We start from the raw sequence: 12,796 nt of genomic DNA, 5'->3' as shown, positions 1-12,796 counted from the left end.
GTTGCTAGGCTTTAGAGGCCTTTCAAGAAGTCCATTGTGCCATTAAAATCGGTCCAATCACTATTGGATATTTACACTGCCGCTAAAAACTTTAACCCTTCCCCAAACTTGACACTAAAACATGAGCATAAATCGTCATTAAATTATAACAGGGTATCGACGCCACCGTCTTGGAACCCTTCGGCCTTATCAGTTTATACCTATCAAATAAAACTTTACAATGCAGGATTTAGTTTGAAGGATCAGTGTCTAATCGGTAGAAAACTGCATTCACAAAATCATTGCACTTTATGTTTGTCTGTCACGGTAGCTTGATCAATAATAACATACCTCGCACGCATGAAAATAGGATCCATTTCACGCACCTTATTCTTCCAACCCCATCAGGACATGTCAGACGGTGTTATTTATTCATCCACATAGATGTGATGACTATTAAAAAAAAAGTGTGAAGAGTCGTGACTTTTTATCTTAACACATTCAAAATAGTTGATGAATCAAAATCTCCATATGTTGTTACTGACGAATCAACTGTTGGAAGAAATTAAAATATCTCCTCCAACATATGGTCCATCTGTCGCAACAGATAATCCATATGTTACAACAGATGGTAAATTTGTTGTGACAGACCAAAATATTTTTTATTCATCTACACCTATGTGATTATTTCTTGCTAAAAATGTTTGTTTTAATTTAGTTGTCCTATTTATAAAATCAAGAGAATTTTATTATATTCTTCCAAGATCACCCCTATTATTAAATGACTACATAAAGTATATATTTATATTTATACTTTCAACGCATAATTAATAAGGCCAATTTGGTAAAATAATCACCTAATTTATATTTTTATTAATTGGTGTGCCAAGCCCATAGGGCCCAACAAATACAAAATGGAGGGACTATTAAAAATAGGTGAAGAGTCGTGACTTTTTATCTTAACACATTCAAAATAGCTAACAAACCGAATACTCCATCTGTTAAAACTAATGAATCAGCTGTTAGAAGATATCAAAATATCTCCTCCAACATACTGTCCATCTGTCGCAACAGATAATACATATGTTACATCAGATGTCTTATCTGTTGCATATACAAAACATCTATTGCAATAGATGGTAAATCTATTTTGATAGACCATCTGTTACATATTCAATACATCTATTGCAACAGATGCTAAATCTGTTGCGACAGATGGATGATCTATTGCAATAGCTCAATAATAACGGCTTTTACCGAGTCTCAAATCGTTATGAAAAAAATGAGAAGTAATTAATGTAAAAGAAAAAGTCACAACTTTTCACAGAAAATAAAATACCACCAGTTTGAATGTAATTAATACAATGGAGATGAACAGTCCTGCCTTTTGGCCTGACACGTCCAGATTCAATCCTCTATAAATAGGTCCCTCCTTAATCTTCATTTAACTCAACTTTATTTATTTCTTGCATTTTTTATTTTCGTGTGACATCTTCAGCCACTTCTCTTCAAAGAGCATATTCCTTTCTCATTGAGGTAAGTTTTTTTCTAGTGTAAATTTACCAGTTGGTCGTATACATTGTATTACATTTTGGACTTTTTTCTTTACTTTATCAATTCATGCGTATTCTAGATATGGATGCTCCTTTTCCGGATATTGCTATTCTATGTGACACAGTGCGGGAGCTTCAGAGGCAGGTTAATAACCTGCAGAGAGAGTTGGTTGCTGTGAGAGCGACGATGTTCAGAGAGATGCAGAGGCTGATGAGGGCCCTGCTGTTGCGAGTCGTTTGGCCGACTGTAATTAATGATGATGATAATAATAATTAGAATGTGTTTTTTCTTTTAGCATATATATTTTAATTTTTCTATATTGGATCTAAACCTAATGTATTTTATTGTTTTGTTTAATGAAAAATTTAATTTTAGTCAGACTTTGGCATTTTAATTCTTATTCAATTTTCATTCTGTCTATTTCTTCTACTCTAAACATACATACATGTTAACGTGTTGATGGTTGGAGGCAAGGAGCTATGTTGAATCCAGTAGCACTAGCAATTTTGGTTTTTGAGTTCTTTCAATAGATAGACCATGTGTTGGAACAGATTAGTCATTTGTTGGATTTCTATCAACAGATTTTCCATTTATTTCGATAGATTTGTCATCTGTTGGAGGAAAATATTCCAGTTTTTTGTGCAACTGTTGAGAATAATTGTGGTCTGTTGTATTAGTTAGTTCTTGTTTTGCCTTTTTTTTTATTGATGCACAATTTATTAAAAAAATATATTTTATATATAAAAAATGATAACATTAGCTTCACAACAATGATTTAAATATATAAAAGTCCACAACAAACAAACAAACAATAACACAAGTTTCTGCAATTACAATGATCATGGTGGATTACGATTTGGGCATGTAGTTCTTTTGTGGCCAGCGCACTTACATATGGAGCACTTGTTTCTTTTTGATGAAAATGATTCTCCATCTCCACGCCTCCTCTTATATGGCTTTCTTTCCGATTTGATAGTCTCCCCATAAGCTCTGCTGGAATAACTCAAGATTCTTCGGAAGGCACCGGAGTAATATGCCCACTATATGCCATTTCATATTTTTTCACAAAATAATATTGAGAGAAGTGCTCATAAACATTAGGTCCATATTTATGACCGTATTGAGCTTGAAGCGTTGCCATAGCATGTGGACAAAGTATTTGTCCAAGTCAAAAACTCTACACGTACAAGATCTTGTTTGAAGATAGACCGTGGCAGCATCACCATGATTGGTGATACGGAATTTATAATCTACTATTTTATAAGAGAATAACCTATTCCCCAAACTGATATTCGTTGATATTTTTTTCAATTTTGAGAATAAATTGGGTTCTTTTTTCTGAGCACTTGAACTGCACACGCCTTTCATTAAAAAATCGCTATACTTCTCGCTTATTTTTTCGAACATAGCCTTGATGGAAAATTCTCTTTCATCTCCAAACAATGAATTCACCGATTCAGCTATGTTTGATTTCATAGTATTGTACCTATAGAAAAGAATCACTTAGTACGACATCATGCTAAGCTTGTAAATCAAACAAGACATTAAATTCATAAGAATGTACCTATTTGCTGGATAGAATGCCCTGCTCCATCTCTAGAAACCGACACGTGCGAGAAATTCTGCTACCTTGGGATTCACATCTGCTATTTGATTGAAATAGTCTAAAAACTTTTCTCTACTATATGCTTTAGCTGCTCTATAAAAAAGGGTGATGACCTTTTCATTGTGATAGTTGTTTTGAATGTTCTCTCCAAGATGCCTGATGCAACAACCACAGTAAGCTGAAGTGAAGAAAAGTAAATCCATCTTTGGAATACTTGGATACCTATCCGATATAAAACATAACTCTTCGGTATCTTCGATGCAGCGTCGCAGTTGTTCAAAAAAAATCCATAAGAGACATCATATTCCTTGTCCGCTACACAAAAAATGACATAAAATATGTGATTCTCCGCATCTTGTGCTACCCCGCTAGTAGAACTCCATTATAACTACTCCTCAAGAAGGTACCGTCGATGGCTATGCCTTTTCTTAAATGTCGAAAACCTTGAATCCAAGCACCATAGAATACAAAAAAGTACTTGAACCTTCCGTTTTCATCCAGATGCAACGCTGTCTTACTTTCAGGATTTGTGGACTCAATCATGTAATGGTAAGCATCCAAGACTTCATACCTATGCTCGAGTGTCCCCCTAACCAGGTCCTTGGCAATCCTCATGGCCGTATATACCTTTCAATAACTAACCAGGATACCCAAATCTGTAAGGAGTTGATTGGCCATAAGCCTTGTTGAAGGGATTGCCATCGGGGAAACTACTCCTGAAATATTCACTGAGGACCTTTGCCATGGAGTGAGGATTTTGGCCTGAGATGTGCTCCGAACCACATGTGTGATGCTTTTCATGTTTATGAATGACGAATATGTTCGAACTTGCGTACTTCACCGCTCTCAACCACCACTTACAGTTCGAATTAGCATATTTGAAGCAAAAGACACTGCTCGAATTAATCACCTTCTTTATTCTAAATTTTGTTTTCAAGCAAGAAATAAACAAAGTGTTAGATAGTTCATTCTTGTCCTTGAATGACATTCCAATAAAAAAGTTGGTCCCGTTGTCTTGAAGATTTCTAGACTGTGTCAATTGAGAAGAACTGCACATTGTATTGGTCGCATCAATGGGCGTAGGTGTTTGATCATCATCTGGAATATTCTTGTCTAGATTATTTAACCTATCATCAAAGAAGTCTTCTTTTTTTTTTATTTTTCTATGTTCTGGTTATCATTCTCTTTCGTCTTTTCAATCATGCACACCCTTAACACCGGCTTGGTTGAATCACTTAGATAAGCATGCAACCGAACCTGATCGATTATCTTGAAAGGAAGTACCCTCTGATTTTCAAAGGAGTTGTGCATGTAGCTGATGGCGAGTTCTTCCGGTTTACAATTCAGTCCATAAAAGCTGATGATTAAGTTCATAAAATCATCATACGAAACATCACTTTGGACTGTCATAGCTATTGTCTCTAGTATTTCACCCTCCTTCCAATGCCATACATATTGATTGCTCTTCTCGACCCATTGACTATGACAATCTACCCCTATTATTATTGATCTCTCCATTAGTGGTACCTAAATAAAGTCTTTTTTTTTAAAAAAATAGTGATTTCATAGTATCATAAAAAATGATGTGTTATCTGTTGCAACAGGTAAGTGTTCAGTCGCAATAGATTACTTACCTGTTGGGATTCATATTATACTCCTGAATATCTATTGCAACAGATGAAGCACCTTTGGGATTGATGTTACAGTACTAAATCACTTTTGAAGCTGATTCCAATAGATGAGTGACATGTTGCAACAGATAATTAACCTATTGCGACAGATGACTTACCTGTTGCAATAGGTTAGTAATCTGTTGTAATAGATATTTACCTTGTTGCAACAGACAACACTTCTGTTGGAATCGTGTTCAGGTACTGTTGCAACAGGTTACTAATCTGTTAAAATAGATATTTATCATATCGCACGATAATTAATCTGTTGCAACAAATGTGTCAAATGTTGCAACAGATGACCCATCTATTTAAACATGAATCCAACATATCAGTCTTTCTTTGAAACAGGTGTCTCATCTGTCGCAATAGATGATTTATCTGTTTAAACAAATGGATTTTATGTTGGATTCATGATTGGGTTCTATCCATTATTGGAAAACAACAACACAATAGCAGTTATCCAGATGACAAATTCAACCAAAAATAATAATTTGACTTACCAAGGTCTCCTATGAAGTAATGCCAAAGTGGAAAGTGATTTTCGAAACAAAATTTGACTTAAGAAATTGGTCAAATAGCAACAGTATCAGTAACAACAACAACAAATGGTCAACAAGAAGAAGATGAAGATGATAATAAAGTAGAAGATGATGAATGAAGCAGCAGCCACAATGAACAACAAAAATTGCTAAGAGAGAAAACAACAATGGGTGAGAAGAGAGAGAAAGATGCCTTTTTCCCTCCGTTTTTCGTTATATAGGCTAACATTTGGATCAAAATGTAAAGTTAAAAATTTGTGAATTATTTTCAAACTTCCCCAACTTTCTTAATCCATAATAAAGTAATTGTCACCTCTACCTAAAATTAAGACTTGTGTCACCTACACCTCATTTTAAAACTCTTTTGTCACCTTCAACCCAAAACCCCATGAATCTATCTATATTTATATCTATATCTATATCTATAATATATTAAAAGTGTGAAAGGGCCTTAATAATATTTTTTGAAGTTTTTGTCTTTCATTAAAAATCTCTGCTTTACACAAAATGGTCTCTTCACAATTGTTTTAATATTTAAGAGTTGAAAATTAATTAAATATTTACAATAAAATCTTTCTTTATTAAAAGTCATCAGAATTAATGACAATTAATATCTTTTTCATTAGTTTAAAAATTCTAAATCAACTAAAGTTGATTTTAAGAAGATTTAAAAAATCTAGAAATAAATATGAACGCGTTAGATTAAGAAAAATAAAAGAAGTATCAAATTTTAAAAAGTTTTAAGTAAGTAATCAACGATTTTTTTTAAGATTTTAAATATACAAAAAGTAAAAAAAAATAACTGTAATACAATTATGGTTCAAATCAATGTGTCTCCCTTAGCCTCTAGCAGCAAGAAAAAGAGGTACAACATGACAAACACAAAAGTGATGATCCATTAACACTTGAAACTTCTGGTGGTAAAATATATATGTGCTTACAATAAAATATATGTTATGTTTATATTATTATATTAAAGTATGAAGGATTTTTGAGAAGTGATTTAAACTTTTTGTACTTCATTAAAAAAATTTGCAACAAACAAATCGTCTAATTTTAAACAATCAAATATGACACGTGTGAGGCACGTGCGGTTAAACTAGTGATATTTAATTGACAAGAGAGACTATAAATTATAATTAATTAAAATTTAGACTAAATAAAATAATTAAAAGATTATTTTTGCTAATCCATGTAGTTATTTCAAAATAAATAACATACACACGAATGTAAAATAAATTGTGCCTATAATCTAAGAATGCATGCATAGTTACACTTTGATGGTATTTTTTAGGAAAAATTACACAAAATCATAAACCTAACATACCTTATTACCCACAATTCCTTATCTTTTAAACACTTAAAATTTCGGAGTTAATATTTTACTCTTGATACATATGAACAAAACCCTCATCCTACTTCTACTCCACAATTAATGCACACAACTCATTTCTTTTTCAAAAATTTCATCCCCTAAAATCTATCCCAAATTATCATCATTTGAGATAACTTTCATCTCTATTACTACAACTTCTTCACCAATTTCATTATCTTTTTTTAAAAAAATCTTTTTATCAATTTTTCTCTTATCAATTTTGAATTTTGGGTGGGATAGCCAAGGTGACGGTGATGGTGCGGACAAATGAAGTAGGGGGTGGTGGTGGTGGATTATATGTATCGATCATAAATATCAAGACATATACATATGTATCAATCATATGTATCAAATAAATGTATTTAATATATATAGATACATATCAAGAACTTTTGTACCCCTTTCATAATTGTAAGGATGAAGCATATGTTTTTTGGTCATTTAATGATTTCACCACCCTCATTCAATTTGAATATTTTTCAATTGATACATAAGGTATTTTATTTAATTTTATGATACATTTTATACGTGCATCATTGATACATTTTATCCCATGAGAAATGATAGTAAGACTGATATAATAATATTAAAAATATGTATTGGTATTGCTAATCAGTTATAAAAAATATATACATTACCAATATGATACATTTGTTCTTGGAATACTAGTGATACATATGACAAATACTTTGTGATATTGATTTATATTTTTTATTTATCTATAAATGTTTGATACATTTAACATCTGTTTGACATAAGTAAACTATTTATTTTTGTGTGAGATTGAATTTTTAATGGGTATTGAGTAATTTTATCAAATGTATCATTATGATACATCTGAAACAAGATATATTTATACCACGATTTACGCCTAATTTTACTCCCTGCAATAATTGAAAAATAGTTACTTTTTTATTTGACTAATCACTCAATTACAAATATATCACAATGCATATGTATCAAGACTAAAGATATGTATCACAAATATCAAAATTTAGAATATAATATAATAAAACAAAATTATGAGAAAAAGTGTTAAAACCCATTAAAAATACAAAAATTATGTAGGTTGAGAAAATTGAAGAAAAGGTGTCTTTTAAGTCTTGAATGAAGGATTGGTGACATTGACCAACTTAAAGGGTCAAACATAATTAGGAAACTTAATTAAGTTAATTATGGACTTGATTAATATTTTTAAAACTTTCTAATCTTTTCAAAAATACAAATCAACCCACACCCATCTCCTCTAAATCAATCATCTCTCTCTTCTTTCTCTCTCAACTTTCTCTCAACCAATAGTTTTGGAAAATTATCCCTTCAATCCCTGGTAACTTTAAGCTCCGGCAATAAATAGCTGGTCGAGTTTCTTTTCGATTTTCAACCGTCAGTCGACGTGAAGAAATAAAGAAATTTGAGCCAACTTCTCTAGCGACAACAACTTTGAGTTCTTCGTCGTCCCATTTCTTCTTTCACAGGTAAAAAATTATGTCTTTTTAGTTATGAAGAAACAGAGGAACTAGAGCCAACTTCCTTATAGTATTGGTTAACAATTTCAATATTTCTTGCTTAAATTTGAAATTTAAACGGAATAAAACCTTAATTTCTGGTATTTCTTCTCTATTCTTTCTGGTATGAAATACAATTTTTTGTTGTTATTATAGTTATTGTTGTCGGACTGTTGATTCAATTTGTTGGTGATTTTTGGTCACTATTGATATTCTTAGTGTGTGTGTGTGTGTTGTATTGGTGTTGCTGGGTTGATTTGTTATTTTTCTTGGTAAAAATAGTATTGCAACAGATGAACCATCTGATGCAACAAATTAACCATCTGATGCAACAGATTAACTATTTGATGCAATAGATAAATCATCTAGTGTAACAGATAAATCATTTGATACAACAGATTAACTATCTGATACAACAAATTAACTATTTGTTACAACAGATAAATCATCTGATGCATAGATAAATCATCTGGTGCAATAGATAAATCATCTGATGCAATAAATAAACCATCTGATGCAATAGATTAACCATTTGATCCAATAAATAAATCATCTGTTGTAATAGATGAAATATATAATGCAATAGATTAAACATCTAATGTAACAGATGCATATAACAGATCATTCATCTGTTGCGATAAACGACTCCTCTTTTTGAAAGAAATATAAATAATATTAATCCAATAGATAACTCATTTGGCAACAGATGAGTGATCTATTTCAACATATATGCAGCCTATTTTTATTATTTCTAACGGATTACTCATCTGCTGCAATAGGTTATGTATAAGCTGTAACAGATAACCTATCTGGTGCAATAGATGAGTGATCTATTTTTATTATTTCTAATGAATTACTCATCTGCTGCAATAGGTTGTTTATATGTTGTAATAGATATCCTACTCGGTGCAATAGATCAGTGATGTTTATATGTTGTAATAGATATCCTACTCGGTGCAATAGATCAGTGATCTATTTTTATTATTTCTAATGAATTACTCATCCACTGCAACAGGTTGGTTATAGTTGCAACAAATATCCTACCAGGAGTAACAGATCAGTGATCTATTTTTATTATTTCCAATGAATTACTCATTTGCTATAATAGGTTGGTTATATGTTGCAATAGATATCCTACCTGGTGCAATAAATCAGTGATCTGGTTTTATTATTTCTAATGAACTACTCATATACTATAATAGGTTGGTTATATTCTGCAATAGATATCCTACCTGGTGCAACAGATCAGTGATCTATTTTTATTGTTTCCAACGAATTACTCATCCGCTGCAACAGGTTGGTTATATGCTGCGACAATTACAAGTAAAGAAACAAGTGAAACAACTAGGCTACACCCACCACTCTATGAGATTACTTTGCAAGCGTTATCTCAATCAGGAGCAGAACATGATGAACATGGGAAAGGAGGAATATTTCAAAAGAGAATATCCAAATGCTAATAGCCCTTCCACCGAAGAGGTGGTCAAAACCTTCAGTAATGATCTTTATCCTGTAAGAATGCAGTGTGATGGTGCCACAGGTTTAATGGGTGATTTCGTAGTTAAGTCAACCATGGGAAAAATCTTTCGACGCCTTCAAAAAAATACTTCAAGAACAAAAATTAAATGCTTATTTCAGGGACAACTGCTTTGGGAAATATCTTGATTTGCTGGAGGACAACAGTGCTCGTTTCCAAATAAAAATGGTATATGATCTTCTTAAGCGTTGAAAGGTAAAAAAACTCTCAAAGAAGCACAAACTATCATTGTGCTTGGTTTGGTTTGTACATAATGTTCTATGGGAAAGAGACATTAACAACAACATAAGCGTTGGTTTAATAAAGCTCTCCAAGGATCTTAAGGCATTTAACAGCTATCCTTGGAGTTATGAAAGATTCAAAATAACTGTTAAATATTTGTTGACTCCATTAACACCAAAGACAGTCAACTAATTTGGATTTCCATGGGCTTTCATGGTAAATGTTTCTTTCTTTTATTACGACATGATTTTTTTTAATTCAATAATGTTTTTGATTTAGTGGCTTTATTTTATAGGCTTAGGCATTTGAAGCCCTTCCTTATTTGAGACAACAAGTGAACTATTAGGAAGAAGTTTTCTGTTCAAGAATCTTGAGATAGTTGTCGGCCAAACCTGATAAAAATGCAAAATTTATTGATCTTTTCAACCCCCCGAAGAATAAAGTATAATTATAATTTAGTTTTTGTTTTAATTAATGATTTTTTGAATGATCTAATCATCATTCTAATATATGTAATGATTTATGTTACATTATGCATCGGTCGCTTGTTCCGACCAATCGAGAGTTAAAGATGCTATATTTTCTTACTTTACGGTCTGTGCAAACTTTATCGAATCCTAAGGTCATTGACAGAATAAAAATGGAATTATTTAGAGCAACAACTATCACAAGAAAACTAATTTTAGAGAGTGGGCTTGTTGTTGGTGATAGTCTTAGTTGTGATGAAGTTGTTGGAGGTAATAGTGGTGCTACTGTTGGGGCTAATGATGCTCCTCTTACAGTTTTTAAAATAAACCATTATGAGTGTGATCGTATTGGTTATATAAATTTTGCCTCTCCTCACAAATGTTCTGTATGCAAATTTGAAGACTGCAAGATAAAATATGATGTAGTGATTAATGCTATTAATTTATTAACTATTTCTGTAAAGGAATTGACATCTAAGAGGGGTGTAATTCCATCAAAGAGGATTTCATATTCATCCACTCCATTAGATATTAAGGCTAAGAGGAGAAGGAAAGTAATTTCCAAGGCATTATCAAGCATCCAAAAAAGTGAATTTGCAACTCCTCTGTCCATGTGTTGTACTATTGAGCAATGTACAGGGTCCATAGGAAAGCAACACGAGCTGAAGTAGGTGAATATATACGTCTGTTCCAACTAACAGACAAACACATCTATTTCAACTGATGACACATCTGTTGAAAATCATCACACAGATATAACATCTATGGTAACATTTGACTAACCTGTTGCATCAGATATATTATCTATTGCAACATATGTATCGTCTATTTTAGAAAATCAAACAGCTCTACGTACGATTTTTATTTGTACCAATAGATGACCTATCTGTTGCAACAGATGGATCATCTGTTGGGATGATTTAAATCAAGACTTCCTAATATTTTAGTTTTTCCAAACATATGTCATATGTTGCAATAGATGGTTCATCCATTGGAAATTATCATATAAGACTTCCTCATGTTATAATTTATCCCAACAATTGATCTATCTATTATAATAGAAATATAATCTGTTTGTGATAATTTAAAAATAGGAGGAAAACCTGTTTGATTTCCTAAAATAGAGGAGTTATTCTTTTCTATTTTTTTTAATCTTTGTGATTAACATTGACCAATTCTGGATTTCCAGGTGGCTGTCACAGTAGAAGATACTACCAAAAAGCATTGACAATATGCTACTCTTTTTATGGAAATATGGAGAAGCAAAAGTGCAGAAATCATACGCAAGAGACATTAAAGATCCACGACGACCAAAGCCGAATCCCATAGCACCGAATGAATAATAACTTATCCATATTGAGTAAATCTTTATAGATTGAGTCTGTCAAAGTAATAACCTCACCCTTCCTTAGAAATTATTGGCATCAAAACTTAAATTATTGATTTATTTGTTGAGATCTGTACCCATAATAATTTTTTTACATTTCATTTTAAATTGTAATTTCTTTAGGATTCATTTTATTTTATGTTGTCTATGAATTTTATTTATCCTTAGATTTGAACTTATTAATTGAAATAGATACTACATTCAAATAATACAACTGATACCTTATCTGTTAAAATAGACAAAATATCTGTTGGAAAATATCAAACAGATTTAGGCATATGTTGCAATATGTAGGTCATTTGTTGGCAATTATCAAACAGGTCTTCCAACTATTACAATAGATTAGACCAGGATAGAAGCATCAGCACAATGCAACAGTTGACCAACCTATTACAACAAATAAACATTTGTCAAAACAGATTGAATATATTTTAAAACAGATAGACAATCTGTTACATTATAAAATATTCAACTTTCTTCAGATAAAGAAATTGCCACTACATGTAATGTAATGTGAAGTGACTTAAAATAAAAAAAGCAGAACCCATCGACAGGCACCTAAAGTTGTAGCAATCTTTCACTTTGGTACCTCAAGTAGAAAACATTTATTTTAAACACCTAAAATAGGGGCATTAAATATGCCAGTTCGCCACTTTTTGTCCTGTTGGAAGCTCACTTGTAATTCACGTATCCAAGGCTCGTTGAACCTCCCTTTTTGCTAACTTGGCATCTGGTTTGGCCCCCAACGGTTATTTCCCCCCTATGATATTATTGTAATGCCTCGAATCTGGTACTCGGAATGCTACACGGTGCTCATGACCCCAAAGGACCACAAGCTAACCCATGACTGGTATCTGTACCTGTATACTGCATAATATACTGAATAATGCGGAAACATGAACTGAAAGGCCATAAGGTTCACATAACTGAAGTAAAACATAACATCTAAACG

Source organism: Capsicum annuum, chromosome 12, assembly GCF_002878395.1.
Source record: "Capsicum annuum cultivar UCD-10X-F1 chromosome 12, UCD10Xv1.1, whole genome shotgun sequence".
Taxonomy (NCBI): Eukaryota; Viridiplantae; Streptophyta; class Magnoliopsida; order Solanales; family Solanaceae; genus Capsicum; species Capsicum annuum.
This window is presented reverse-complemented; position numbering follows the sequence as displayed.